We start from the raw sequence: 26791 nt of genomic DNA, 5'->3' as shown, positions 1-26791 counted from the left end.
GGATCTAGGTTCAATTTTTTGAGTAGGGGTTGAACTGAGGCCACTTTAAAAGATTCAGGAACATAGGCTGAAGAGAAGGACCGCTTTATGACAGCAAGTAGAGGTGGTCCAGTAGCACTGATAGATTCTTTTATTAATCTGGGAGGTACAACATTAAGGGGACACATGGAAGAGCAAGTGTGAGAAACAGTATTAGTCAGATCACTGAGGGAGATGGGTGAAAATTGATCCAGTAAAATGGTACAGGTGTGAGATGGCTCAATATGGCTGCTGGTGGAGCTTGGGGACAGGACAGGATGCCACCGGGATTAAATTATAAATAGGATTTATTCACAGCAATGATTATTTAAAATAACATTACTTGGGATAAAGACCATTATGTTTCAATTATCAAAAGCAAAACCCTGATTACTAACTTCGACAGGCAACACACATGTAATGGCACTAGCATTAGGGGTAACCGTAGTGGGAGCAATAGCAATAGCATCAGCAACAGCAATAGCATCAGCAATAGCAGTAGCTACAGCTCGAGCACTAGCGATCGCAAAGGCATTTGCAACAGCAACAAAAATGGCAATGGAGTTGTCCTCCATCCTAGTTGTGGCGGTGCTTCAGTTTATTGGATCAATAATTTTCCTCTTCATCTGAACTCTCTGAAAACTCTCTCTAATTTGGTTTATTGTCTCTGTGTCTCTTTTTGTGGGGAATTTGTCCTTCTTGAGTGGCCCAGTCAGAGTCCTGACCTCAACCTGATTGAGATGCTGTGGCATGACCTCAAGAGAGTGATTCACAACAGGCATCCCAAGATTATTGCTGCACTTGAAATCCCTGTCTCGCCTAGTTCCTCTCCTCTCTCTCGCTTTCCTCATACTGCAGGTGATGGCTCATTGCCATCCCATGTTCCTGCTTACGCCTGTTTTGAATACCGTGCCTCTCTCTCTCTCCCTCTCTCAACCCAACCAGTCGAGGTAGATGGACACCCCGAGACTGGTTCTGCCTGACGTTTTTCCTTGTCACTGTCACCAAGTGTTCAGTGATCTGTTGGGTCTCTTTAAATCATTTTATAAGAAATTCAGTCTAGACCTGTATGTAAAGTGCTGTGATGTAACTTTGCTATGATTTGGCTCTACACAAATAAATTTGATTTGATTTCTGAAACAGTTTTGTCAAGAGGAAATGTCCAAAATTCCTCATGAGCATTGTGCAGGTTTGATCTGCAACTATGGGAAATGTGTGGTTATGGTTATTCCTGCCAAAGGAGGGTCAACCAATTATTAAATCCAAAAGTTTAAATACTTTTTCCACACAGCACTGTGAATGGTAACATGTTGAAGATCAGAACACATTTCATGACCAATTTATACAGAAAGGGTTCACATACCTTTTCTTGCAACTGCATCTCCTGTTTGTGTGATTTGGGATGTCTGTCTGGGACTGCCTTTTTCTGTGTCTGCATTCAATTATGTGGGTTACCTGATGGTTAATGGTGGATGGGCATGTATAAGTAGAAGAGTTGATTACTCTGCTCTGTGTGCTGCTTACCGGGAGAAGCACCCAGTTTGTTGACCATCATCGACAGCGCCGTTAAGTGGTGTAATTGGGCCTTTTGTTGTTTTTTATACAAGTTATACTGATAAGTGTCTGCTGTTCAACAGGCAACTTTCAAAATAATGATTATAGTGAATAAATTAGTTTGACCACAGCACGTGATTTATTCATCAGACAATGCGCCAACTGGTCCTGGTAGCAGCGCCTCAGTGGCTTAGGTATTGTTTTGTCAAAATCAAGTCACTATATTAGGGTTAGGGTCAAAAAAATCAAGTCTATCTGATTCCATTAGTTTTAGTTTATGACCATACTAAACAAGGTGTGCACACAACTTTGCAAGCGTAATCCCAATGGCTAAATAACACTGATAACAACCCCGAGTGGAGAACAGGAGGCAGAGCTGTAGTTTAACACGCTCCTCTGCGCCTCAGTCATAGTGGTTACCTGCCAAGAATAGAATAGAATAGAGTCTCTGTCTATGTCTAGGTCTATAGAAACTGTGTCTGTCCCCAGATTACCTAAATTTAGAAAAGTTACTAAACCTAAATTAAACAAATACTTATACTACAATACTATATATATATATATATATATATATATATATATAGTATTGATTTATTTTGTATAGCAGAAACCTGGCTGCAGCACGATGAGTATGTCAGTATTAATGAAGCTAGACCCCCCCACTCATGTTAATTTTCATATCTGTCAGACCATAGGTCGAGGAGGGGGGTGGCTGCAATATTTCAATCAAGCCTATCGATCAAACCTGGACCAAAATCTAACTGTAGGTCTTTTGAAAGCCTCACTCTTAGTCTTTCCCACTCAAACTGGAAAAGTGAAAAACCTGTTATCAGAGTTAGTACTCAGTACAGATAAAATCATTCTACTCTGACATTTCAACATTCATGTGGATGTAGAAAGTGGCAGCCTTAGTTCTGGGTTTCTTTCCTTACAAGACTCAATTGGATTTTCCCAGCATGTGAATGAACCAAGTCACTGCTTCAATCATATCCTTGATCTTGTTCTAACTTATGGCATTGAAATTGACAAGTTAACAGTCTTTCCTAAAAACTCTCTCCATTACCTCATTACATTTGAGTTTACGTTATATTTCAAGAGAACATTCAGTCATCATTTGTAGCAACACCATTTTGAATTTCAAATGAGGATTTATCCCATGCACAGGTTGATGACCTTGTGATAGCACTATGGCCACACTGTGTTCAAATCTTAATGATGCTGCCCTTCTAAAAAAGAAAGTAATAAAAAATAGGAGGCTGGCTTTGTGGTGTAATACTCAAATTTGTGTCTTAAAGCAGAAATTAGGAAGAAGTTGGCATTCCAGTAACTTGGAAGAGTCTCACCGAGCCTGGAGAGAAAGCTTCAAATCTTATTAGAAAGCTCTCCACAGTGCTGGAAGCTCATATTACTCAGCACTAATAGAAGAAAACAAAAACAACTTCAGATTTCTCTTCAGCACTGTAGCCAGGCCAACAGAGAGTCATAGCTCAATTGAACCTTAGCTCTCAGCAGCGATGATTTTATGGACTTTTTCGTTGATAAAATTATGACAATCAGAGAAAGAATTAATCAGCTCTTACCTACATTATACAATAATCTTCTACTGAATACAGCAACTACTATTGAGCTAGCTTCTAGAATTTCATCATCTAGACCATCAACCTGTCTATTAGACCCAATACCGACTAGCCTCAATTTTCATTGAGGAGAAGCACAGAGTTAAATTCTGTAAAGAAATATACCTAGATAGAGATGAACTTGCAGTTGAAACAGCTCGGACTGCAATGGTGTGTGGAGACACATTTCAATTCAAAATGATGGTAAAAGAACAGCCGCAGACCAGGAAAGGAATGTTGTCCGTTATAAGTTCTGTTTATGATCAAGTTCAAGTTGGTTCAAGCACGGGTTTTGACACACACACACACACACACACAGAAGCTGTGCGGTAAGCGTGTTGCGTCATTTCCAGTCAATGGCAGTTGTGCTCTCTGCTGTGCTCTGTCATCTCGTGTGTTGTTTCCACTGTTCTTCTGCTATTATTTCCTAATTCACTCGATTAATCCGACAGCAAATTATTTTCACACCAACACTAGGTTTAAAAGTCTATCTCCCCTTTCTCCAAAGGTTATAACAAGTTCTGCTCCTCCGCTAATCAAACTACCCGATTAGCAATGTCCTCTAGCTCTCTGTCTCCACTCTCTGTTCCTCCTCCTCCTCCTCCTCCTCTCCTCTCCTGTTCTCTGTGCCTCATGTGTAGTTATTCTTCTGCCTCCTTTTATGATAGCACCTCTTGTCATAGATGTAGGATGATGATAGAAATGGAGGCGAAAATCACAGCTCCGCACTTTAGCTAGCCCAACCTATGCTAGTGTAGCTAGCCACCACCCTGTAGCTGGTGCGGGCCAACCTAGATGAGCTCATACGGCAGCTAAGATAGTTTCCTCCCCCCCAGTGGCTCCCAAGCAGCCGGGATCTTGTCAGGGCAGCTGGGTGACTGTCCGAGGCAAGAGGCATAGTCGTAGGCAGCAGCCCCCAGTTCACCACCGACCAGTTCACGTTTCCAACAGGTTCTCCCCTCTCAGCGACACACCCACTGTAAAGCCGACTCTAGTGATTGGTGACTCTATTCTGAGGAACGTGAAGTTAGCAACACCGGCGGCCATAGTGAAGTGTATCCCGGGGGCCAGAGCAGGCGACATCCAGTCTTATCTGAAACTGCTGGCTAAGGGTAAACGTAAATATGCTAATACTGTTATTCACGTCGGCAGTAACAAGACCCGACTTCGGCAGTTTGAAGTCACAAAAATTTATGTGAAATCGATGTGTACTTTTGCTAAAACGATGTCGGCCACTGTAGTTTTCTCCGGCCCCCACCCCAATCGGACCAGTGATTACATGTATGCAATACATGTATGTATGCAACCCGCTGGCTGTCGAGGTGGTGTCCCGAAAACAACATGGGCTACATAGGTAACTGGAAGTCTTTTTGGGGGAGACCTGGTCTAATTAGGAGAGATGGTGTCCATCCCACTGTGGATGGGGCTGCTCTCATGTTTAGGAATATGGCCAATTTTATTAGAAATCCAAAACCCTGACAATCCTGGGTCGAGACCAGGAGGCAGAGATGCAGTTTAACACGCTCCTCTGCGCCTCAGTCAGAGCGGCCACCTGCCGAGAATAGAATAGAGTCTCTGTCTATGTTTAGGTCTATAGAAACTGTGTCTGTCCCCCAACCACCTAAATTTAGAAAAGTTAATAAACCCAAACTAAACAGAAGAGGAGCTAAAAACAAAAACCTAACTGAAATTAAAACAGCCACAAACTCAGTCTCAAATAACACTGTGATCCAAATGTGGACTGTTGAACATTCGATCATTATCATCAAAATCATGATATTGATTTATTTTGTATAACTGAATTAACTTTCATATCCCTCCTACCACAGGTCGAGGAGGGGGGGTGGCTGCAATATTTCAGTCAAGCCTATTAATCAACCCCAGACCAAAATCTGGCTGCAGGTCTTTTGAAAGCCTCACTCTTAGTCTTTCCCACTCAGACTGGAAAGGTGAAAAACCAGTTCTGTTAGTTACAGTATACCGTCCACCTGGTCCGTACTCAGAATTCCTATCAGAGTTTTCTGAGTTTATATCAGAGTTAGTACTCAGTGCAGATAAAATCATTATACTGGGAGATTTCAATATACATGTTGATGTAGAAAGCGACAGCCTTAGTTCTGGGTTTCTTTCCCTACTAGACTCAATTGGCTTTCCCCAGCATGTGAATGAACCCACTCACTTCTACAATCATATTCTTGATCTTGTTCAAACATATGGCATTGAAATTCTCTCCTGTCTGACTATTACCTTTATTACATTTGAGTTTACTTTAATGGGCTCCACAGCATTGAGGAATAAATTCAGCTATAGAAGATGTTTATCTGAAGATGCTGTGGCTAAATTTAAAGAGAACATTTGGTCATCATTCCCAACAATGCCATATCTAAATTAAAATGAGGATTTCTCCCATACGCAGGTTGATGACCTTGTGACTAGTACTATGGCCACACTGCGTTCGAATCGACGACAATTCCGCCCCTCTCAAAAAGAAAGTATTCAATCTGAAGAGGATGGCTCCCTGGTATAATTACCAAATCCGTGCCTTAAAGCAGACATCAAGTAATTTATGTCAGGACTGGGGGGGCAGAACGCGGTGAGTGTGTTGCGGGTAGGACCCAGATGCAGGAGCCGGAAACCCAGGTAGGTGGAAAAAAGGACTTTATTCAAGAACAGACAGGGCAAAAAATCTACAGGGCATGGGCAAGACAACTAGGCAGGGCATGGACAAGGCATGGACAAGGCAACAACACGGTGACCCGACAATGACAACGACACAGCGAAACGACAACGACAATGATCCAACAAGGACAAGACTGAAAACAGGACTTAAATACACAGTGGTAAAAGAGACACAGGTGATCCACATCAGGGCAGGGGAGACAGTCAACATGGGACACAACCAGGAAGTAACATAACCGGGAACACGAAGGGACCAGGACTACAAAATAAAACAGGAAGTGACATGGACAGAACACTAACACCAGCTTTAACCCAAAACCTGACAAATTAGAAAGAAACTGGCGTTCCAGTAAGTCAGAAGATTCTCACAGAGCCTGGAAAGATAGGCTAAAAACACATAAAAAAGCTCTCCACAATGCTAGAAGTTCAGCACTCATAGAAGAAAACAAGAACCCCAGGTTTCTCTTCAGCACTGTAGCCAGGCTGACAGAGAGTGATAGCTCAATTGAACCTTAGCTCTCAGCAGCGATGATTTTATGGAATTTTTCATTGATAAAATTCTCACGATCAGAGAGAGAATTTATCAGCTCTTGCCCACGTTAGATAAAAATCCCCTACTGAATACAGCAACTCCTGCATCAGCTGCGACGCCTCTTTTACATCTGGAATCATTCTCACCTCTGAATCTCTCAGAGCTAGCTTCTATAGTTTCATCATCCAGACCGTCAACCTGTCTATTAGACCCAGTACCAACTAGCCTCTTTAAAGAGATCTTTTATTTAATTAAGCCGTTCATTCTAGATTTGATTAATCTGACTTTATTTCTGGGTTATGTACCTCAGGCACTTAAGACTGCGGTCATCAAACCCCAGCTTAAAAAGCCTAATCTTGATCCAGATGTTTTGGCAAACTATAGACCCATATCGAACCTTCCATTTATTTCTAAAATCATTGAAAAAGCTGTAGCAAAACAACTACACGAGCATCTGGATGGGAACAGTTTGTTTGAAGAGTTTCAGTCAGGATTTAGAGCCCATCATAGCACAGAAACAGCGCTGGTTAAAGTCTCCAATGACATTCTAATGGCCTCAGACAATGGATCAGCCTCCATACTTCTCCTTCTAGATCTTAGTGCTGCATTCAACACCATAGATCATAATATTTTACTACAGAGACTGGAACGTGAAATTGGAATTAAAGGAACTGCACTAAGGTGGTTCAAATCCTACTTATCAGATAGACAACAGTTTGTTCATGTAAACAACAGCTGCTCCTCATGTACTGTAGTCAGTCATGGAGTCCCGCAGGGTTCGGTACTTGGACCAATCCTCTTTACGCTTTATCTGCTTCCTCTAGGCAACATTATCAGGAAACACAGCCTCAACTTCCACTGCTACGCGGACAATACTCAGCTGTACCTATCAATGAAGCCAAATGAAGTCACTCAGATAGTCAGACTGCAGGCATGTCTTGAAGACATAAAAGTCTGGATGACTGGAAATGTTTTACTTCTCAACTCTGACAAAACAGAAGTTATTGTACTTGGTCCTAAGCACCTCAGAAAAATACTATCTAATCATCTCATCAGTCTGGACGGCATTACTTTGGCTTCCAGCTCCACTGTAAGAAACCTTGGAGTAATTTTTGACCAGGACATGTCCTTTGTCCCTCACATAAAACAAGTTAGTCGGGCAGCTTTCTTCCACCTGAGAAATATTAGGAAAATCAGAAACATCCTTTCTCAGGATGATGCAGAAAAACTAGTCCATGCATTTGTAACTTCTAGGCTGGACTACTGTAACTCATTACTATCTGGATGTCCAAACAAATCTCTAAAAGGCCTTCAGTTAATTCAGAAAGCTGCTGCACGAATATTAACAGGAACCAGGAAAAGAGATCACATCTCTCCCGTGTTAGCTGCTCTTCATTGGCTGCCAGTAAAATATAGAGTAGAATTCAAAATCCTTCTTTTAACATATAAAGCTCTTAATGACCAAGCTCCATCATATCTCAGAGAGCTCATAGTTCCTTAATGTCCTAGCAGGCCACTCCGCTCTCTAGATGGAGGTTTACTTGTGGTTCCTAGAGTCTCCAAGAGTAACCCTTTGAGGCAGATCGTTCAGTTATCAGGCTCCTCTTCTATGGAACCAACTTCCAGCATCGGTCCGGGGGGCGGACTCTTTAAAACCTTCCTGTATGACAGAGCTTATAGTTAAAAAGTTAAAGTCCTCTACTCTTTAGCTATACTGCTGTAGGCCTAGGCTGCTGGGGGAAGGACTGAGCCTCTCTCTCTCTCTCTCTCCCCCACTCTTAACCCAACTGGTCGAGGCAGATGGCATTTTTCAAATTTGAGAGATGCATTAAAGCTGCATGTATAACCAGATGCGTAACGTTTCTGATGCTAGTCAAAATGGATTCGGTACTGTCATCTACCTTAGGACTGAAAGCAGCGAGAGCAGGTTTCTTTTCTGCTTTTTAAGGCAAGAGTCACCCCTATAAAGGCTAGACGTCTAGAGCTTGCAGGTGCATTTCCGGCCATATTTGTAGACCAAGCATTGAAAGTAGAGTTGGAGCTGCCACTGCTGCTGTCAGCTTTCTGGACAGACAGTACTGGATTGCTCAAGTACATAAAAATGTGTTTTCACACATTTGTGGCAAACAGGATGTCAACCATTTGAGATGCAACTCATGTCTCTCAGTGGAAGTACATAAATGCCACAGAAAACCCAGCTGACTACGCCTCCAGAGGTATGAAATTTCGGGACCTGCTGAATGGTGGTAGCTGGATTGAAGGTCTGAAGTTTCTCTTTGACCCACAGAAGGACTGGCCTTTAGACATCACAGAGGCCACATTTGTAGATGATGATTTCAGGGTCAAAGGGAATGCTATTGTAAATAACATCATTACTCAGGACACTCCTAATGCAACTGATCAGATCATATCGCACTTTTCAGACTGGAAGACACTCAAAGAGACAGCTCAATGGTTTTGCAAATGGAAAAGGATCCTTTTGTAGTCAAAACAAAGGAGAAAGGAATTATATGCTCTTGAACTCCACAAAAGAGCCAAAAGAGCAATGAGAAGTCAGGTGTTGTCAGCTGAGGATTTTTTGGATGATGAAATAGCCATCATTCTCTACAACCAAAAATGAGTTTCAAGGAAGAAATTGCTCAATCAGCTGACAAGTCTGTGTCAAGAGGCAGTTCGACCAACAGACTGGATCCACATCTGGAGGATGGATTTCTGAGGGTAGGAGGATGCTTGAGTAAGGCAGCTTTGCCTAAAGCACTCAAGCATCCATTCATTTTATCAAAAGATCAATACATCGCCATGCTCATATTGATGCACATTCACTATAAAATGGGTCACAGTGGAAGAAATCATATGCTGTCAAAGCTGCTCTGTAAGTTCTGGATAACAAATTCCAATCATATCGCAGTGCTGCTTCTACAGGCAATATCAGGAAGGGTAGGTGAACAAAAAATGGCAGACTTTCCACAACAAACGCTTCTTCCTGATCTCCCATCCTTTACAAATGACAGGGTAGATTATTTCGGGTCTTTGTAAGTAAAGAGAGGTCAATGCATCTGTAAGAATTATGGTGTCATCTTTACCTGTCTTGCAAGCAGAGCTGTTCATCTGGAAGTAGCGCCATCCCTGGACACTGACACATGTATTAATGCATTACAAAGGTTTATCAGTCAAAGAAGATAAGTGTCCAGTTTTTCATTCAGATAACGGAACAAGCTTTGTGGGAGCAGTGAAAGAGCTGAGAGAGGCACTGGTGTTATTAGATCATAACCGCAGGGAGCTCTATTGCAAGATGGCATCCAGTGGAGAATGTTGGTGTCTGGGAACATGTCATTCGAACGGGGAGGAAAGTTCTTAATTCTGTGTTACATTTGCAGATTCTGAATTTCTGAACTTCATGCAGCAACATGTTCCTGCCTATACCCTCCCAACAATGCCTATCTCACTCTCTCTCTCTCCCACTCTCAACCCAGCCAGTCGAGGCAGATGGCTGCCCCCCCTGAGCCTGGTTCTGCTCGAGATTTCTGCCTCTTAAAGGAAGTTTTTCCTTGCCACTGTCGCCAAGTGCTTGCTTATCGGGGGATTTGTTGTGTCTCTAAATAATTTTGTAAAGAGTTTGGTCTAGACCTGCTCTATATGTAAAGTGCCTTGATGTAACTTTGTTATGATTTGGAGCTATACAAATAAATCTGATTTGATTTGATTTTGATTTGCATAATGATGGACTCGGTTTTGTGCAAGGTTGAGTCAATTTTGAATGGTTTCCCCCTCACTAAGCTCTCAGATCCCACTGACCTCGAGCCTTTCACTCCAAACCACATTTTTCTCATGAAAGGTAAACCAGTCATGTCTCTTGGACTGTATAAAAAGGATGATGTATATGTGAAGAGGAGATAGAGACAAATTCAGAAATACAGTACCTCCCCCTGCTCCAAGAACACCAGAAACTGAATCCAAAGAGGATATATTTGATTATTGGACACGTTGTTGTGATGGATTCTGCGGCTGCAAAGTTTTGGAAACTTGTACACTCTGCATGTCTTCAGACAAAGACCAACATCTTGCAAAGAGCTGTCACTAAGCATTTACAAATTTGGGGGGTTATTTGGTTCATGTCACTTACATTATGGCTCTATTGATTTCAATTTGAAGATAATTGTAATGCCAGATGACATTTAATTAGGGGGGTTAGGGTGTTAGAGCCATTTTTTGATCTCTTTGTCTTCAATAATGTGGGTTACCTGATTGTCTAGGTAGGTGGCATATGGTTAATGGTGTATGGTAAGGTATAAGTAGGAGAAGAGTTAATTGCTCTGCAGGTGCACTGCTTACTGGGAGAAGCACAGAGTTTTTTGACAATTGTCATCGTTGCTGTTAAGCGGTGTAATTTAGCCTTTTGTTGTTTTTTTTTATGTTATACTGATATAAGTGTCTGTAGTTCATCAGGTGTCAAAGGTACGATTATGGTGAATAAATTAGTTTGAGCACAATGTGGCGGTTTCATTCATTCACTGAAGCCGCACTGCAGAAAGTTGGACCTACGTGGCAGCAGTCAGCCTCACTGGATTGGATTGTTATTTATTGTTAATATACTAATATTTAGTTGTATTATGGGTGTGTGTCAAAAAAATAGCTGAAATGGTGGGTCTGTGTTTTTTATGTGCTTTGCTGCTCTCCCAAAGGGACCGTTGTGCTAGCAGCCCTCGCAGGTGTTCAGTTGTGTGTTCATATTGTAATGAGGCAGTAAGGCTTTTGTTTTTAGAAATAGTGTTATTGTCGATTTAACCATGCAGTTTAAGTTCAAGTGCAGCTGCATTTCTTTACAATGTTATAATGTTAAAGTAATGTTAAGTTTGCTTGATGGCTTTAATAGCTTGACTGGCGATGCATTCACATTTTGGGGATTAAATGAAAAGATCATTAACAGAATGGAAGTATTTATAATTTGACACTGTTTGGATGCTTTTTGATCCTTCATCAGTTTATGCATTTACATCTTTCTGTACCAGTTTCAAGAAATTATGAGTAAAGGAAGACAACTGGGGCTTTTATTAAGATACCAGGTAATCCATTTGTATGTGAATTCCACCTCTCTCTCTATCTCTCTCTAATATAAAATATACCTTACCATCTCAATAACTAACATTGTTTTTTCTCAATGTTTTAGGCAGGCAATTGAAATGTGGCAATCCTAAATCATATGCAATCCCATACACATCATCATCCTTTATTCAACTTGACTGTTTGATCAAAACTTTTAGCAGTATTCAATTCAAAAACTCTTAAATATGTTCCATTCATACTATCTTCCTAATTGATATTTAACCTTTGGCACTGCACAGATCATATTTTACTTTGTACTTGCTTGCAAAAAAGAAAGATCACTGATCTAAAATTGAATAAGATTTGTGTTAAAAACATGATCAAAATTAATTCACTGACAAACTACTAAACCAAGTTTACTTACACTATTTTCCATCTATAGATGCTATAAAAACAATGTTTTGAGGAAAACATGTCATTTTAAAGTGTTAACTGTAGTCCATGACCATGTTTTGGTAAGCTAATAGTAATTCATTTATTGTTGCTAGGGCCCCACCCCCCCACTATATTAAGTGCCATTCACACTTGCAAATGCACTACAGTTAGTAGTTGGTAGCCAATATTTATTGACAGTAACATGCATGAACAAAGTTTGTTAAGAGTTTAGTTCACTTTAAACAGTCTAAGTCAACATCAACATGTACCGTCTACTCCTCGTGTCAGCAAAACAGTCAATGACTTTGACTGATTTTATCAAGCTTGACAGCTGATCCCTCTCAACAGCCAAGACAGTGAGGTGTTGCAGCCTGTCTTGGGTCATTGTGGACCTAAGCCACATATGCAGCCACCTCAAAACGGTGAATGATCTCTCACAGTCACAATTGATTGGGGAGTTTTCCTGTTTCATTGTGTGTGTTCACTCGTGGCAATATCACCATGAATGCACATTATTCCTATTTTCACTTACATTTTTGTTAGATAATGCAAATACTGCGGAATAATTTTATTATATTTTGGTATATGCTGTTTTGTTCATTGTTGCAGTTTGATGATAAGAAACATGAGAAATGCCTGTTTGGAGGTCTGCTTTATTATCAAATGTATGTTGTTGTTACCTCAATCTAAAAATAAAAATAGCCCAATAAATTTCCCAGCCAACGGAGTAACACATGTCAGTATGTTAACGTCCTGTGGATAAGCTAGCTACTTTAGCTGGACTCTCTCCCAATATATAATTATTAATATAATAATTTCCATTAACATCTGGCGCAGTGCATGAGCAAAAACAACTTAATCGACCTCTCTTCATCTCATTTCCATTTTTCCTCCACCCTGCTGCTTCTCTGTCCTGGTCGCCTGTTTTTGAAGAACTTTCTCATGTCCATGCCTATAGGACAGCTGTCTGCTGACAAGTGTACGAACAGAAGGAGCCCCTCAAAGCTGAGGCACTTGACCTTTCTCAATGCCAATCTTCTCTAAAGACTAGATGAAACTGTTACCTGTTTTTCTTTTTGTTTTACACATATTTATTTTATTTATTTTGTTCTTTTTGTATTTATTGTTGTTTCACACTTAACAGTTAAAAGTTGATGAATAAATAAGTATACAATCAGAGATTGGATCTTTTGTCTGATTGAAAACTTATTTATACGTTTTTTAAATGTATTTATTTTTTGTAGCACTCTGCTCCATGTTGAGTATAATAAGCTATATGAATAATGAACATTTGATGTAATATTTTTGTTGTTTTGTTTTGTTTTTTACATTCATTGATTCATTTTACATTATTATTTATTATTTATGGTAATAAATTAATTTAAGCAAAAAAACAATCTGAGGAGCCACTCTTTTTAGTGAGCCGTGCCAAAAGAACCTCTCTAAACAGAGCTGGAATTCCCATCACTACAGCCAATAGGCCCAAACTATGCAATGTGCCTTTCTTCTCATTAATATAATGCAAAAGTAACACTAATGTTTTGTTTTAATAATTTTTTAATGGTATTTCTCAACTATTGTGGGCTGTGCAAGTCACATGTTTTTAAATACTAATTTTAAATACTAATATATCTGCCTACTGTGTACTTGTTGAAATGTTACCAAAACTCAATGTTTATGAGTTTGTGTTGTCATGGTTTTAAGTGATAACTTATTCCTGTGGTTTGAAAACTGGAAACTTTAAGTCATAGTAACTGATAATAACTGAGTTACTGTAACAGAAAACTGTAAGTCATATTAACTGCAGATATTTGAGTTGACTTAATGAACACTTTAATTTAACTACTATCAAAAGGTACAACTAAGGTGTAATCCAAACTGAAATGTTCTGGAAAATTTTGACTTTTCAGTTGATAAACTTAAAAAAATTGAGGCAATGTGTTTCTATATTCTATGCATCTTGATAATTTAAAGGTCTGTGTTGTATTTCAAACTGAGGAAAATTAACCCCCAGAAGTTTTCCAATGATGAGGTGATCATTGATCAAGTGATCACGAGGAACGCAACATCTGACTTGAGGCTGTTTACTGTAGCAGTGGATAGAACAGGCTTGATTGCTACTCTTGATAAAAGTGAAAGTATCCTTTTAAATATTCTCAGATGGGTTTTAAATATTTAGGTGTGTTTGACAGTAACCTTAAAAATCTCTACAAGCTCAATTTAGTTAGTTTGCTTCAGCACGTGGGAGATTTGAAAAAAAAATATGGATTTGCCTCTGACATTACTTGGTAAACTCAATGTTATAAAGATGGATATCCTGCGTAGATTTCTGTATGTTTCAGTCACTTCCTATTCATGTTCCAACAGCATTATATTCCTCCCTTAAAAAATTAATCAGTTTATTTGGCATAGTAAGAAGCTATGACTATGACTATGAGGATGGAGGTCCGAAACGCCCTAATTTTCAATTGTATTATTATGCTGCTCAATCCAGATTCTTGGCACAGATGTTTGACACAGGTTCTTCTCCTTTATGGCTCCATTTTGAAAGGATAGAGATTAAAGAGGAGACACCAATAAATGTATTGTATAAATGGGATTAAAAAACTATCAAAACTGCAACTGATAATCCTTTAATCATCCATTCAATCCAAGTTTGGTATAAACTCTGAGAACTCTCTGAGAACTCTACGAACACATAAGCATGTGTGCTTACGTTTAAGCCGGCTGCATCACCTACTCTATGTGTGTGTCAACCTAGCCTGACGTGGCGGTAACTCTATTCCAGCTGCGTGACTGGCTCAGCATGGCACTATTCTCTTTATCATTGGCTGTTCGTGTTGTCTGTCAAAACAAGGCAAATTTCCACTTTGTGCATAATAAACTTTTCGTATTCGTATGTATGGAGTTCTATCAACCATGTCTTATATTTCTATCAAAAGTTATTTCGTGATAATTATCGTTATCATTTTATTGCCCAGCCTTAATTTGCTGCCTCGAAAGTTTTTATGTCTCTATTTGTCAAACTGTACTTTTCTTGAAACTTTTATAAAGACTTCCTTAGTTATCTCCAGTTATTAGAGCCACTCAACAAGGAGATTAGGATTTACCTCCCATGTATCCACCTGACCATCTGTGTCATGCTGGCCAACCATTATTCAGAATTATGTCAAGGGAGTATACAACTCTTTTGTCCACTTTATCAATACCAGATATGGACAGGTCAAAGGTTAAATGGGAGAAGGACCTGGGAATAACTATTGAGGAGCAGTTATGGAGGAATTTGTGCAGAGATGGGGTCACTGTTGCATAGAACATTATTTTATTCTAAAGTCATGATCTTGAATGTAAAAATTTTTTTGTGTGCGTTGTGGCATGAAATATAAGATTTTTGGAGTGGCAGTAATATGGACAGCTACAGGGGTCTTTTAGTCAAGCCCCCCACCAGGAAGTCCCCCAGATGTTGGAATATTTTGAGTTAGTTGAAAGGTGAGTGTTATTCTCTTTTTAATTTCACAAATTTAATCGTTTCTGTCAAACCATGAAGTTGTCCATTTTTGATAGTCCTGCGGTGTGACCACTTTAGTTAAAAAAATATATTAAAATACCATATTTAGGTTTAAAACAATACATTTATTCAGCTAGCATAACACGCAAGGTCAGTTTAATATAGCAACGACTCAAAATGGCCACAATAGTGAAAATGTCCTGTGGTGTGACACAATTCAGGCAGATATCTAGTTAGAGCGTTGTCTTTGTTGCGTTGTTGTTTTTAAAATGTTGATGAAGCCAGGCGTGAGGAGATCCTTAGGGAGAGAAGAAGAAAGTAAATAAATTGATAATAGGGAAAGGGAGTTAGTGAAGCATTCCTAGAGATGTACACTTTGTGTAGAAAATATAATAGCTGTGTCTGCTCCATCAACAGATATCAAGAAAAGAAAGCAAAAGGACAAATTCAACCACGAAAAATAAGTTGCCTCCAACAATATAAGACAGAAAAGCTTTGTGAGGAATGGAGGAAGACAAAGTCAAAAAACAGAAAGAAGGATCTGGCAGCCATTATGGACATAACCCCCATCACCTGAATAACTCGATGTGTCCCATGAATATGATGTTGCCCTAAAGTCCATAGCTCTCCTGCTCATGGTTCCTTGTCTAGGTATTCTTTTTCTCCATGTCCCCAAGCTACTATTCTGTCAGCAATCAGTCCTATCCCTCCCTTAGACCATCTGCAAATCAATAATGGCCAGAAAAAAGTTTGTCAATCCAAGTTGAGAGCAAAAGTAAAGAAGCTGGAAAAAGAAAACATGAAACTCAAAACAGAGCTGGATTGCATGAGAAAAGCCAATAGAAAAATGAGAGTTCAAAAGCATCACTTGAATAAAGCCAAGAAAACTGCTCATCAATCCATCAGACCACTGAAGAAAAGATGTGCTGCAGAAAAATAAAAACAGCAAGTCACTCAATTTTTGTCGAGAAATGAGAACAGTAGTCTCTTGGCAGGAAAAAAGGATACAGTAGGGGGGAAAAAGAAAATGCAGCGGTGGGTTCTAACCAAAACCTTATTTGAGCTCCACACAACCAGGAATGTAGCTAAACGCATCGAATGTCTTCCAGGCAGTTTGTCAGATATAGGCCTAAGCATGTCACAGAGGCCAGGCCTATAGACAGAAACACATGTGCATGCTACCAGCACGAGAACATGCAGCTGCTGATTAACTCTTTGGTCTTTAATGTCATGATTTCAACGAAGAGTCTGTGTAATCTTCTTTTAGACATTGCTTGTAACACAGAAGAACAACAGTGCACGTATAGGCACTAACTGTTGTTTTGATGAAGTGTTGCTCAACTTGCATAATCCTGATGAATTGGCTAGGTGGGAGCAGTGGCAGCGGGTGGATGTCACAGTGGGGGAAAAGGTCTTCAAAAATTGGGTGAAGGGGTTGATGGAGCACTGGGACAGATGAGGCAGATGACGTCACCATGGTTGATTATTACAATATCACTACACAATAGCAGAGCCAGCAAACAATCTCTTTCTCCTTCTCTTTTCTTCCCCTCACACACATCCACACGCGGCAATCAGTCGTCATCTTGGCTCCGAAGGGTGCGTGGTCAACGTCACTCCATCGCCATGCCGGCCATTGAAAACTTCACTTATGTGACTCCGGCCATCTTTACTGCTCACACACACTCACACACTCCTTCTCTCTCCTCCCCACACACACATACACACACGCACCCACACACACACTCAAGACCCATAGATAGACTGGTGCAACTGCGGTTGCTGTGCTATTGTGATTGTCATTGCTATTACTATTTATTAGTGTTGCTGCATATGATATTACTACTGTTACCGCTATAGCTATCACCATCGCTATTGCTAATCCATACTTATTACATGTGTATTACCTGTTGTAGATTAGTAGCTGATGTGTGTCATTGGATAATCAAACTATAACAGCCATTTATCCAGAGTGATGTTTTGCTTTCAGTTCAAATTCGTGCATTCAGAAAATATATTTTAATGAGATGTTAGGTTTTGACGAATGTTAAAATAAGATGCAAATGGAATTGTTACAAATATACTTTCTACTAAATTCTACTAAAAATGTTAATACAGTGTCTCATCTCGTCCTGTGGTGTGACATAATTTCAAATACAATTAAATTACTTTTACTATGTTAACCAGCTTTCATTTTGTGCATTTGAAAACATTACATCATTTATAAAAAGAAAAAAATCTTTTTTTTTTTTTCTAATTTTTCTGAATATTTCCACTGGAGCAAATGATCAAGTAAAGAATAGAATCGAGAAAAGTTTAGAAAAATAAGCAAATCCGTAGTTTTCATATTCATTCTTAAGAATGCTTCTTAAAGTTAAAATATACTTTATTTGTATTAGAAATCAATAATACTTTTATATTTTAAGGTGTTGTAATGTCACATCTAATGACAATTTGTGTCTGGAGCTGTGAGAAATGCTTAAAAGATTACACAATGAGACATACAATTCTAAAGCAAATTAGAACTTTGTTTCAAAAAATTGTGTTTCACCTTCATTTGACATCAACCAGGCTCGTAGTGACATAATTGGGGCATTTTATAAAATGTATGTACCGTTTGTACCATTTTTTTTAATCCAAAACGATGCTATGATAATGATAAATGTTTTTTTTATTTTTTCCAAGGGTTGTAACTCAGAAAGAAGCTTTGAAAACATTAATTCTGACGCAGACCAGCTAACTACTCTATGAAAAAAGGGGGATAAATCATAGTAGTATGAAGAAAAGGACAGCCAAGCCACTAGCATCACATATAACACTGGGATAAAATTTATACGTTTACATGTTTCATCTCTTTCAGAGGCGGAGAAATTAAGACTTTTTCAGAATTTTTCTGTGGTTCTCTGACACATCGCTTGTCTTTTTTAAAGGGCAACTAAGGTAAAAATGGGTTAGAGCTGTTCTCAAAAGCTAACCAAAGCCATTGTTTTAGGTGTTTGTGATATTCAATTCTTGTTTTTCAAAGTATATGGTCTGAGAAAGAAACAGCTACAGGCTTGAAGCTCTGAAATGCAGACTACATTGATTAAGAAAAGAAAAACGTAGTTGTATTCCATATCGAAATGGTTAATATTTTTTTGGCATGTTGACTAATGACTAATATTAGAATAGGGGAACTTTTTTATTGACTCAATGTGCCAGTAGCTCCTTCACAAAAATAAACACAAAGACAAAGATAATCCACAGGTACACCCCCCCCCCCCCACAAAAAAAAGCACAGATATATATATATATAAATATTATTATTATTATTTTTACACATACATACACAATGAATACAAATTTGAAGATTGAAGAATTTGAAGAAGCACCATGACACTTCTCGCAGCCTGACCCAAAGCTCATGAGCTTCTTAAATTTTGATGGAGGTAGGCATAAAATAGCGCTTATAACAGTTCAAGCTGTATTCCACTATCTATACCTTCCACCAGAAGGTAAAAACCCCAAATATGGACAGGATGTGCCACAGTCTGATAAACCCCCTTTGCCTGCCTGAGAACAGACTGTTAAAAGATGGCCACTCTCATAGCAGTGTGTACCACGTGCTGCAGTTTAGTTTTTGATTGCACAGAGAAATATGTGCTGTGATTGGTGGGGCTTGAATGGGACGTTAATACAAGAACAGCATTTCTCATTACTGTAGCTCTCTTCTGTGTCTGTGTATGACTGCAGCTTATGACTACAGTACAGCCACTGTTAAGGGATAAGAATTATTAGCTTATTAGTCGTCATTAAAAAAATGTGCTGCCTTTGTGAACCCAGGAGTGTTTTATTGAGCCTAAAAGTCAGGATTTGCAAGATGGATAACAGGATTGACCGAACAACCACCCCTTTATGTACCTCCTTCAGGACGTTTACAGGACTATTTGTCTGGTTCTTGTAGACTTCGATTGTAAAGTCTGAATGTGCGCTCTTGCCTGTTCTTGACTGCTCTTGAGTCAAACACATGTATAGATATGTTCGTGGAAATGCAAGCCCAAGGACTTTTTAAGGTTACAATGAGTGCAGACGTCAAGTCATGCCAAAAATATCAAACGGTTTGAAGTAGCTACAAGGAATAAAATGGGACCGTGATAAATTGCAGATCCCACTCACCTGCTGCAGAGGCTCCAAACGCTACAGTAATAAAATTATTCCACAGTGTTGACAGTTTCCCCTGTTTCAGACGGACACTACTATCTTAGTGTCAGTCATAACGGTCCTTACGCAGAATAAGATAAAGGTCCGCCGCTGACTCGTTTCATGTAGTCGGAGACTTCAGCGATTGTTTATTGGTCCAGCAGGGTTAGCTGTTTGCCCGGGCTACAAGTGACAACAGATAAGACGTTCCGATCTTAATCTTCGTAGCTGCGAAGCCACGCAGCAGCTTTGTCTCCTCTGAGCGTAGTTATTAGCAGTTCGGCTTACTACGACCAGCAGGAAACGACACACAGTCCAAGGGGGGGTGAACAAAATCGTTGCGGCCCCTACAGCAGACTCGATTAGTGACGGTCAGCTGCTTAAAAGGCTTTCGGTGGGTCCAGTGAGGGATATTTGCCTGTGTCTTACCCTGTGCGTGAGTTCGTGGCCTCAGCGCAGCAGCTCTTTATTCCAGACAAGCAGTCAGTGCAGCAGCACAGAGGGATGCAGGATAAAATGGAGTGGATTGGAGCGGACCGGAGTCTGTACTAGTCCACGAGAGTGAACCTACGGTTAACCTTGACAGTGAAATCAAGCTCAGGGTCCCGATTTGGCCCATGTGTCCCCCAACTCAGTTTGGTCATAATGGATTAAATTTTAGATTATTCAATAATGTGCACATGTTTTATATGCATCATATCAACAAAAGACCAAAGCTTTGAAGATTTGAAATTGGCCAATTGACCACTATAGACATAGACATAGCCCAGGAGTACAGACACAGCCCTGCCCACTGACGGTGGGTGAGTTTGACAGGGGCGAATGGGCGAATGAACAGAAGGTTCATAAAGCGCTGCAACAGGACAATGAAATAATTAAATAGTGAAATAATTATCTATACTTTTACATTAAATGAACTGGTATTTTAATGAATGAATGAACTAAATTTTGAATGAATGAATGCATTTTAATGAATTAATGACACATTTAAGTAATTATTTAAAGAGTTATATTTCATTCTGTCTCTTTTGGTCTTCCATATATACAGAGCCAGCTTCTTCTGTCTTATAACTTTCTTTTTGAGGGGCAGCATCATCAAGATTTGAAGACTGTGACCATAGTGTTAATCACAAAGTCATCAACCTGAGTATGGGAGAAATCGTCATTTGAATTTAGACATTGCATTCCTGCAAATGATGACTGAATGTTCTCTTTAAATTTATTGACAGCATCTTCAGATAAGCATCTTCGATAGCCAAAATTATTCCTCGATGCTGTGCAGTCAATTAATGTAACCTCAAAAATAATGAAGTAATGGTGAGTCAAGAGAGAGTTCTGAGGAAAAATTGCTCCCTTTCAATGCCATATGTCAGAACAAAATCAAGGATATGATTGAGACAGTGAGTTGGTTAATTCACATGCTGGTAAAAGCCAATTGAGTCTAGTAGGGAAAGAAACCCAGAACTAAGGCAGTCAATTTCGACATGAATGAATGTTGAAATCTCTCAGTATAATGATTTTATCTGTACTAAGGACTAGCTCTGACATAAACTCAGAAAACTGATTGTGAAAGACTAAGAGTGAGGCTTTCAAAAGACCTATAGCCAGACTTTGGTCTAGGGTTGATTAATAAGCTTGACTGAGGAGGAATATGAAAATTAACATGAGTGGGGAGTGTAGATTCATTTATACTGACATACTCCTCCTGCTGCAGCCAGGTTTCTGCTATACAAAATAAATCAATATGATGATCAGTTATGAGATCATTGACTAATCGAGATTTTGATGATAGTGATCGAATATTCAATAGTCAACATTTAATTGCAGCATTATTTGAGACCAAATTTGTGGCTGTTTTGATTTCAGTTTTTGTTTTTAACTCCTCTTCTGTTTAATTTAGGTTTAGTAACTTCTCTAAATTTAGGTGGTCGGGGGACAGACACAGTTTCTATTGACCTAAACATAGATATAGACATAGACAGAGACTGACTGAGGCGCAGAGGAGTGTCTGCAGCTTTGCCTCCTAGTCATCATAAAACTGTCAAACTGTGTGAAAAACCCCTTCAACAGGGGTGTCAAACTCAAATTCACAATGGGCCAAAATTAAAAACTGGGGCCAAACTCAATATTTATTGAAAAATGGACTACAACTGTGAATATTTTCCCTTCTCTCCGGATATGTAATGTTGAACCTTTTCATATGGAAAAAACTGTAATTTTGGTGGTGGGCCAGCTCTAATACATATTTAGTATGATCTCGCGAGCCAGATATAATTACACCAAGGGCCAGATTTGGCTCGCGGGCCTGAGTTTGACACCCATGCCCTTCAAGCATGCAAGCCAGCTAGGAGGACAAGAGAAATGGGAAGTTAGAGATCACACAAACACAGCTGGAGAGGTACATCAGGGAGCAGTACAGTGGCCCAGTGAAGTGAAGTCCACTGGGATCACCAGGTTATGTTCCTTTTCCATTCCCCCATCCTTCCTGTTTAACGCTGCTCTCCCCAAACTCAGTGAGGTAGCAGAAGTTGTACAGTTGTATAACCGACTTTAAACCGAAGGTCCGAACAAAAACTGGCCCGGACCAGGTTATGTTCGCAGTATAAGTTACTGGGGCGATATAGTCAATTTAAGAGAGAGCCACCTTCGTGACACAGAAAAGTCTGGCTTTAAACTCAACATACCTCGCTAACGCACTTATCTCACTTCATAGTACACCCCTCTGCTCTGTGTGTGGGGTGCCTTGATGTGGCTTTGTTGTGATTTGGCACTGTGTGGGATTTGATTTGATTTTGATTTAATATGCTTGTATTCTCTGTCAGGCAACCTTGGGTAATCTGAAAGGTGCCATATAAAAATTATTATTATTATTATTATTATTATTATTATTATTATTACTACTACTACTACTACTACTACTACAGGTGGATGCAAAGCAGGCTGCAGGCTGTCCTCACACCACCAGAGCGTGTCTAATGCTGGACCCACTCCAGCACATAGATCAAAGAGCACATCTCTAGGGAAGACAGAAGCTGGGCTTTATGACAAACTTTATATTTCCTAAGTCTGTTTGGTCCATGCTCTGTCAATCACCTAATGCAAGCTCTGTTTTGAAATAAAAAAATAATATTTAGGGTCTAACTTGGGGTGATGCACTGCGAGTTCTCTTACCTTGAAGCTTCTGGATGCCCCGCCTTCCCCTAGTGCTACACCTGTCGCCTCACAGGTGTGATTGCTTCAACGCTGAGCCGCTCCATTCGGTTACATCGCCATCGCTGCGCATCTCTTAAAGCTTTGTAGTTATCCTCAACATTGTTTTTTTTTTCCGTGCAGTTCCTGTACCTGGAACTTCCTTCTCCCTCATCCTAGTTTCTGGGCATTGCTTCTCTCCCCAGCAATTTACCTGCATGCTGTAGCGAGCGTAGTCAGCTGTGATAGGCATCAGCTGTTCTGCCGCTGTTGTAATTGTGCTGCTGGGGCGTCGAGTACTCCTCTTCCTCTCCTTTCGTGATGTTCATTCACCACCTAACGGGTGTGTGTGGTTGCCCCCGCCCTGCTGTCGGCTGGCTTCTGTTTTGCCTTTGTTGTTTGCTGCTTAGTGCACCTTAGTGGCCGCACCCACTCTTCATTTCTTCTGTGCTGTCGCGGGCACTTAAGGTGGTTGCTGTCCTCACCCTAGGCGATACAGTGTGCCCACCTCAAGATCTTAAAGTATGGATGGATTGATTTTAGTGATAACGTTTTGGTTTATTTTTTTTTTGTTTTTGTAAAGTTTTGTTTTCCTTGTTTCACGTTTGCTTTGCTTTGCATGTTCATTTGGGTTTATCAGTTTGGATAAATTCAAGATTATTTCTTGGTTCAGTTTCTTTTCTGTGGGTTGTTTGACAGTTTTCTTTCATCTGTATTGATTTTGTTTTGTTAGGTTATAGGAAGTAGTTAATTTTACTCAGATTAAACATTATGTGGTTATTTGCTTTTTGGGGGTATTTTGGGGTTTCTCTTAGTGTGTGTGTGTGTGTGTGTGTGTGTGTGCCCGCGCGCACACAACAGTTTTTATTGAATAATTGTGTTAACATACTATATTGTGTGTGTATGGGCACGAACAAATTATTTTATGGAATCATTGTGTTAAAATTAACCTTTTGTTAAATAAACTGAACTGATTTGGTCTACTGAACCCAGTCTCGCACTTCAGTTAACAAACTTGTGCGCTTTAACTATTAATATAAATTCTCCAAGTGGGATTCCTGGGGTGGTGGTGTTGGCAACTGGTAATCAATTCAATATAATTTTCTTTACTAGCTGTCTCTGATCAAAATCATAAAAGTAATCAACTAAATTATACTTATCTGCCCTTCTCCACTCTCCACATTAGGATGGCTGGGTGGCAGAGGAGACCTCCACTGGGACTATCATGGAAGTGCTGCATTACTGGCCCTCTTTAGTGGTTTCATTTGCACAGTTTGAAACAGTGTTCGCATCAGCTGTCGGCTTATTTCTCTCCATGACTACAAGTTTGTCTTTCTCCTCATGCCTTTTGTAATCTTCATCATGTAGACAGGTGGTGTACCTTCCCTTACATAGCTTACAAGTGTGAAGGCGGTAATATTCCTTAGTGTTGTGACCTGGTTTGACACATCCATAACACAGCTTATTGTCTTATGAATCTTCATCGTTCCTCAAGGGACTTTTCCTTGAAACTTGTGCACTTGGACAGTTGATGTTTGTCTTTGCACCACATGCAGGGTGACTTTAGTTTTCGATTAATTGGCCTTAAAATTTCACTGTTTGCCTTAGTTTGAGTACTGAAGACACTTCCTTTACTTCTGTTTGTTTCATTTGTGCTTTTGATGTAGGATGTGCTAGATGAGTGCAGAGCATGCAGGGAAGTGAGTTAAATGCTATCTCTGCTTCTACTGATACAAATTTAGCTAAATCCTCAAAGGTGGGAAGTTTCTACCTTCCATGACACCTACTGACACCTGACAGTTGTAGCGGGCTGCTAGACAATCTGGAACTTTCTGTATCGGCATTTAGGAAATCAGAGAATGGCCTTAACCCTTCAGCATCCTTGGGCTGTACTTTTGGCCACTCCACTCCACTCAATGTAGTATGTAGGGTCTCCTCAAAAGACTGTTTGGTTTGGCATTGGGGTCTGTTAGTGGTTATGCTGTCTTGTAGTGCTTGGGCTACAGACAAGACATCAGTGGAGGGACTTGGTGGGATGATGGAATGGTTTTGGTGATGCACAAAGGGGATAGGAGGGTTTTGCCTGTTGTATCTGCTCATTCGCTCATTTGGCTGACTGTAAAATTGCTGTGATGGCTGACCATCCTTATTTTTTCCTTCTGCTGTCTTCTTCCATTAAACCACCTTAGCAGCAAGCTCTGCTGCTGCGTCAGCCCTTTTTGTGGCCATGACAGTTGTTTCAGCGAGGTGACTGGTAGCTGACTGAGAAGCAGTCCCATATATGGAGTGGGTCAAGTTGTGGGCATGTAGCTCACAGAGTTTGTGCTTTTCACACTCTGCATCAAGGACATTGTCTATTCCAGATAAGCATTCATTGATTATTTTCATAATGTCTTTGGTTACTGCCTCACAGGCATCTATTTTGCGTCTTAGATCAGTGGATGGTGTGGCACCGTATCTTACTTCATTGTAAACTTTCATTACATAATTTTTTTCCTTTTCTATGGTGTCTGCAATTTTAGCCAGTTCCATATATGATTTGTTTTTCTTTAAGTTTTCTTTAGTTTATCCGATTTGAACTTTCCATCATTTGTGAAGACTAAGCTGTCTCCTTTCTTTTATACTGTGCTCCTCCTTTTGATAGGCGAGACATTTCTCTGTGGGTACACTTTTGTGATCTAAGTGACGAAATGTGTTTAATTCCTCAGTGTCATCCATTTTGTGTTGAGGCTCAACTAATTGCTGTCTTTTGGTATCAATTAGCTCCTTTAATTCCTGCCTTGACAAGCCTTCCTTATCCCCTAGATTTAGTAAGCCTCTACTTTCTTCAATTTCTGCTTGTAGTTTATTCATCTGCTCTTTTAAGGCATCCATTTTGACTGAAGTTGTATTCCTTACCGTCCCTTGACTATCACTTAACTATTACACATGATTCTGCAGCGCTGCTCTGTGCCTTGCTGTGCCTTTTGATCGTGGAGTTCACAGGCAGTGTGGTTTTTCATGTGGTAAAGTTGTCACTGGTCCCGTGCTGGGTGAAGTTCTCATGGTAGCATACCCTTCAAAAAAGATGGTCTGAGACCATGGTGATTTTAACATTTTTTGCTGCTCCACAAAACCAGCACCATAAACCAACATGAGAACTTTACTTTTCTGTTTCCATCTATTTCAATAATCACTCAGCACCATACCAAGCAACACCCCCACCAATTCACCAATCAGGTGGGCTTAAGAGTTAGCACATTTTATACACAAATAATCAATACGACCATAGCACACACCAACCTTGTGCCTCGTTGGGTGGATGCTAAACTACAATCAGCTTCTTCAGTTGCTATTTTGTTGGTTTATTTTCCTTTGTTTACCTTAAACTTTCTCTGTTTTACCATTAGCACCTTTTCGTAGTCAAGCAAATTTTTTGGTTTGTTTATACCACACAAGTAGGAAGTAGTAAGAAGTCTTCAAAATAATATATAATATATATCTAATAATAATATATGTGTATATTATGGATGTTTATCTCCACAACTAAGGTCGATTCGATATGCATCTCGATACACTGCCACCGATACAATATAATTACAATACACTGAAACCCCCTGTTGATACAATTCGATACAAATTCCTCATGTTCATGATGCAATTCAAAAATATTTGATAATGATATGACTTAATTATAAGAGGATTCGATTTGATATGTGATCATTTGATACAGTTAGTTGGGGTTTGAGAATGTATTAGCCGAACCCATCAGGTTTCTTACCTCAATAGTACAATTCTGCTTTACTCTCTGGAACAATTTGAGGGATGTATGTACTATTGGGCAAAACAATAAATAATATAAAAATAATACATAATTCAGAATGTTCAGACGGACCATTCAAATTTATTCAATTGAATTGTCACCAGGTTTGTCGTGCTACTAACATACTTGATAACCCCACGGCATTGTTTGCAGTCTGAGTTCACCTCCTCGCTTGAAAAACCTGAAATATTGCCACACGTTTGATTTGTGTCTTTTTGGTGCATTAAATATCTCAT

At 39.7% G+C, this 26791-nt stretch overlaps 1 protein-coding gene across 2 annotated transcripts in view; it reads right to left on the bottom strand.

Moving 5' to 3' along the window:
• large1 (LARGE xylosyl- and glucuronyltransferase 1) overlaps positions 1–20055 on the bottom strand; it is a 96335-nt gene extending 76280 nt beyond the window's left edge. Inside the window, exon 1 of one of the 2 annotated variants that reach the window (XM_029495287.1) lies at positions 19994–20055. The gene's annotated coding sequence lies outside the window, so the exon portion shown is untranslated. Of the gene's footprint in view, positions 1–19540 lie in introns of both variants that reach the window. The other variant, XM_029495286.1, reaches the window with a different exon arrangement.
• Positions 20056–26791: the final 6736 nt, after the last annotated feature.

The sequence above is a fragment of the Echeneis naucrates genome, chromosome 23 (assembly GCF_900963305.1).
Source record: "Echeneis naucrates chromosome 23, fEcheNa1.1, whole genome shotgun sequence".
NCBI lineage: Eukaryota > Metazoa > Chordata > Actinopteri > Carangiformes > Echeneidae > Echeneis > Echeneis naucrates.
The sequence above is the reverse complement of the archived record's forward strand: the minus strand, read 5'-3'. Positions and strand labels throughout refer to the sequence as shown.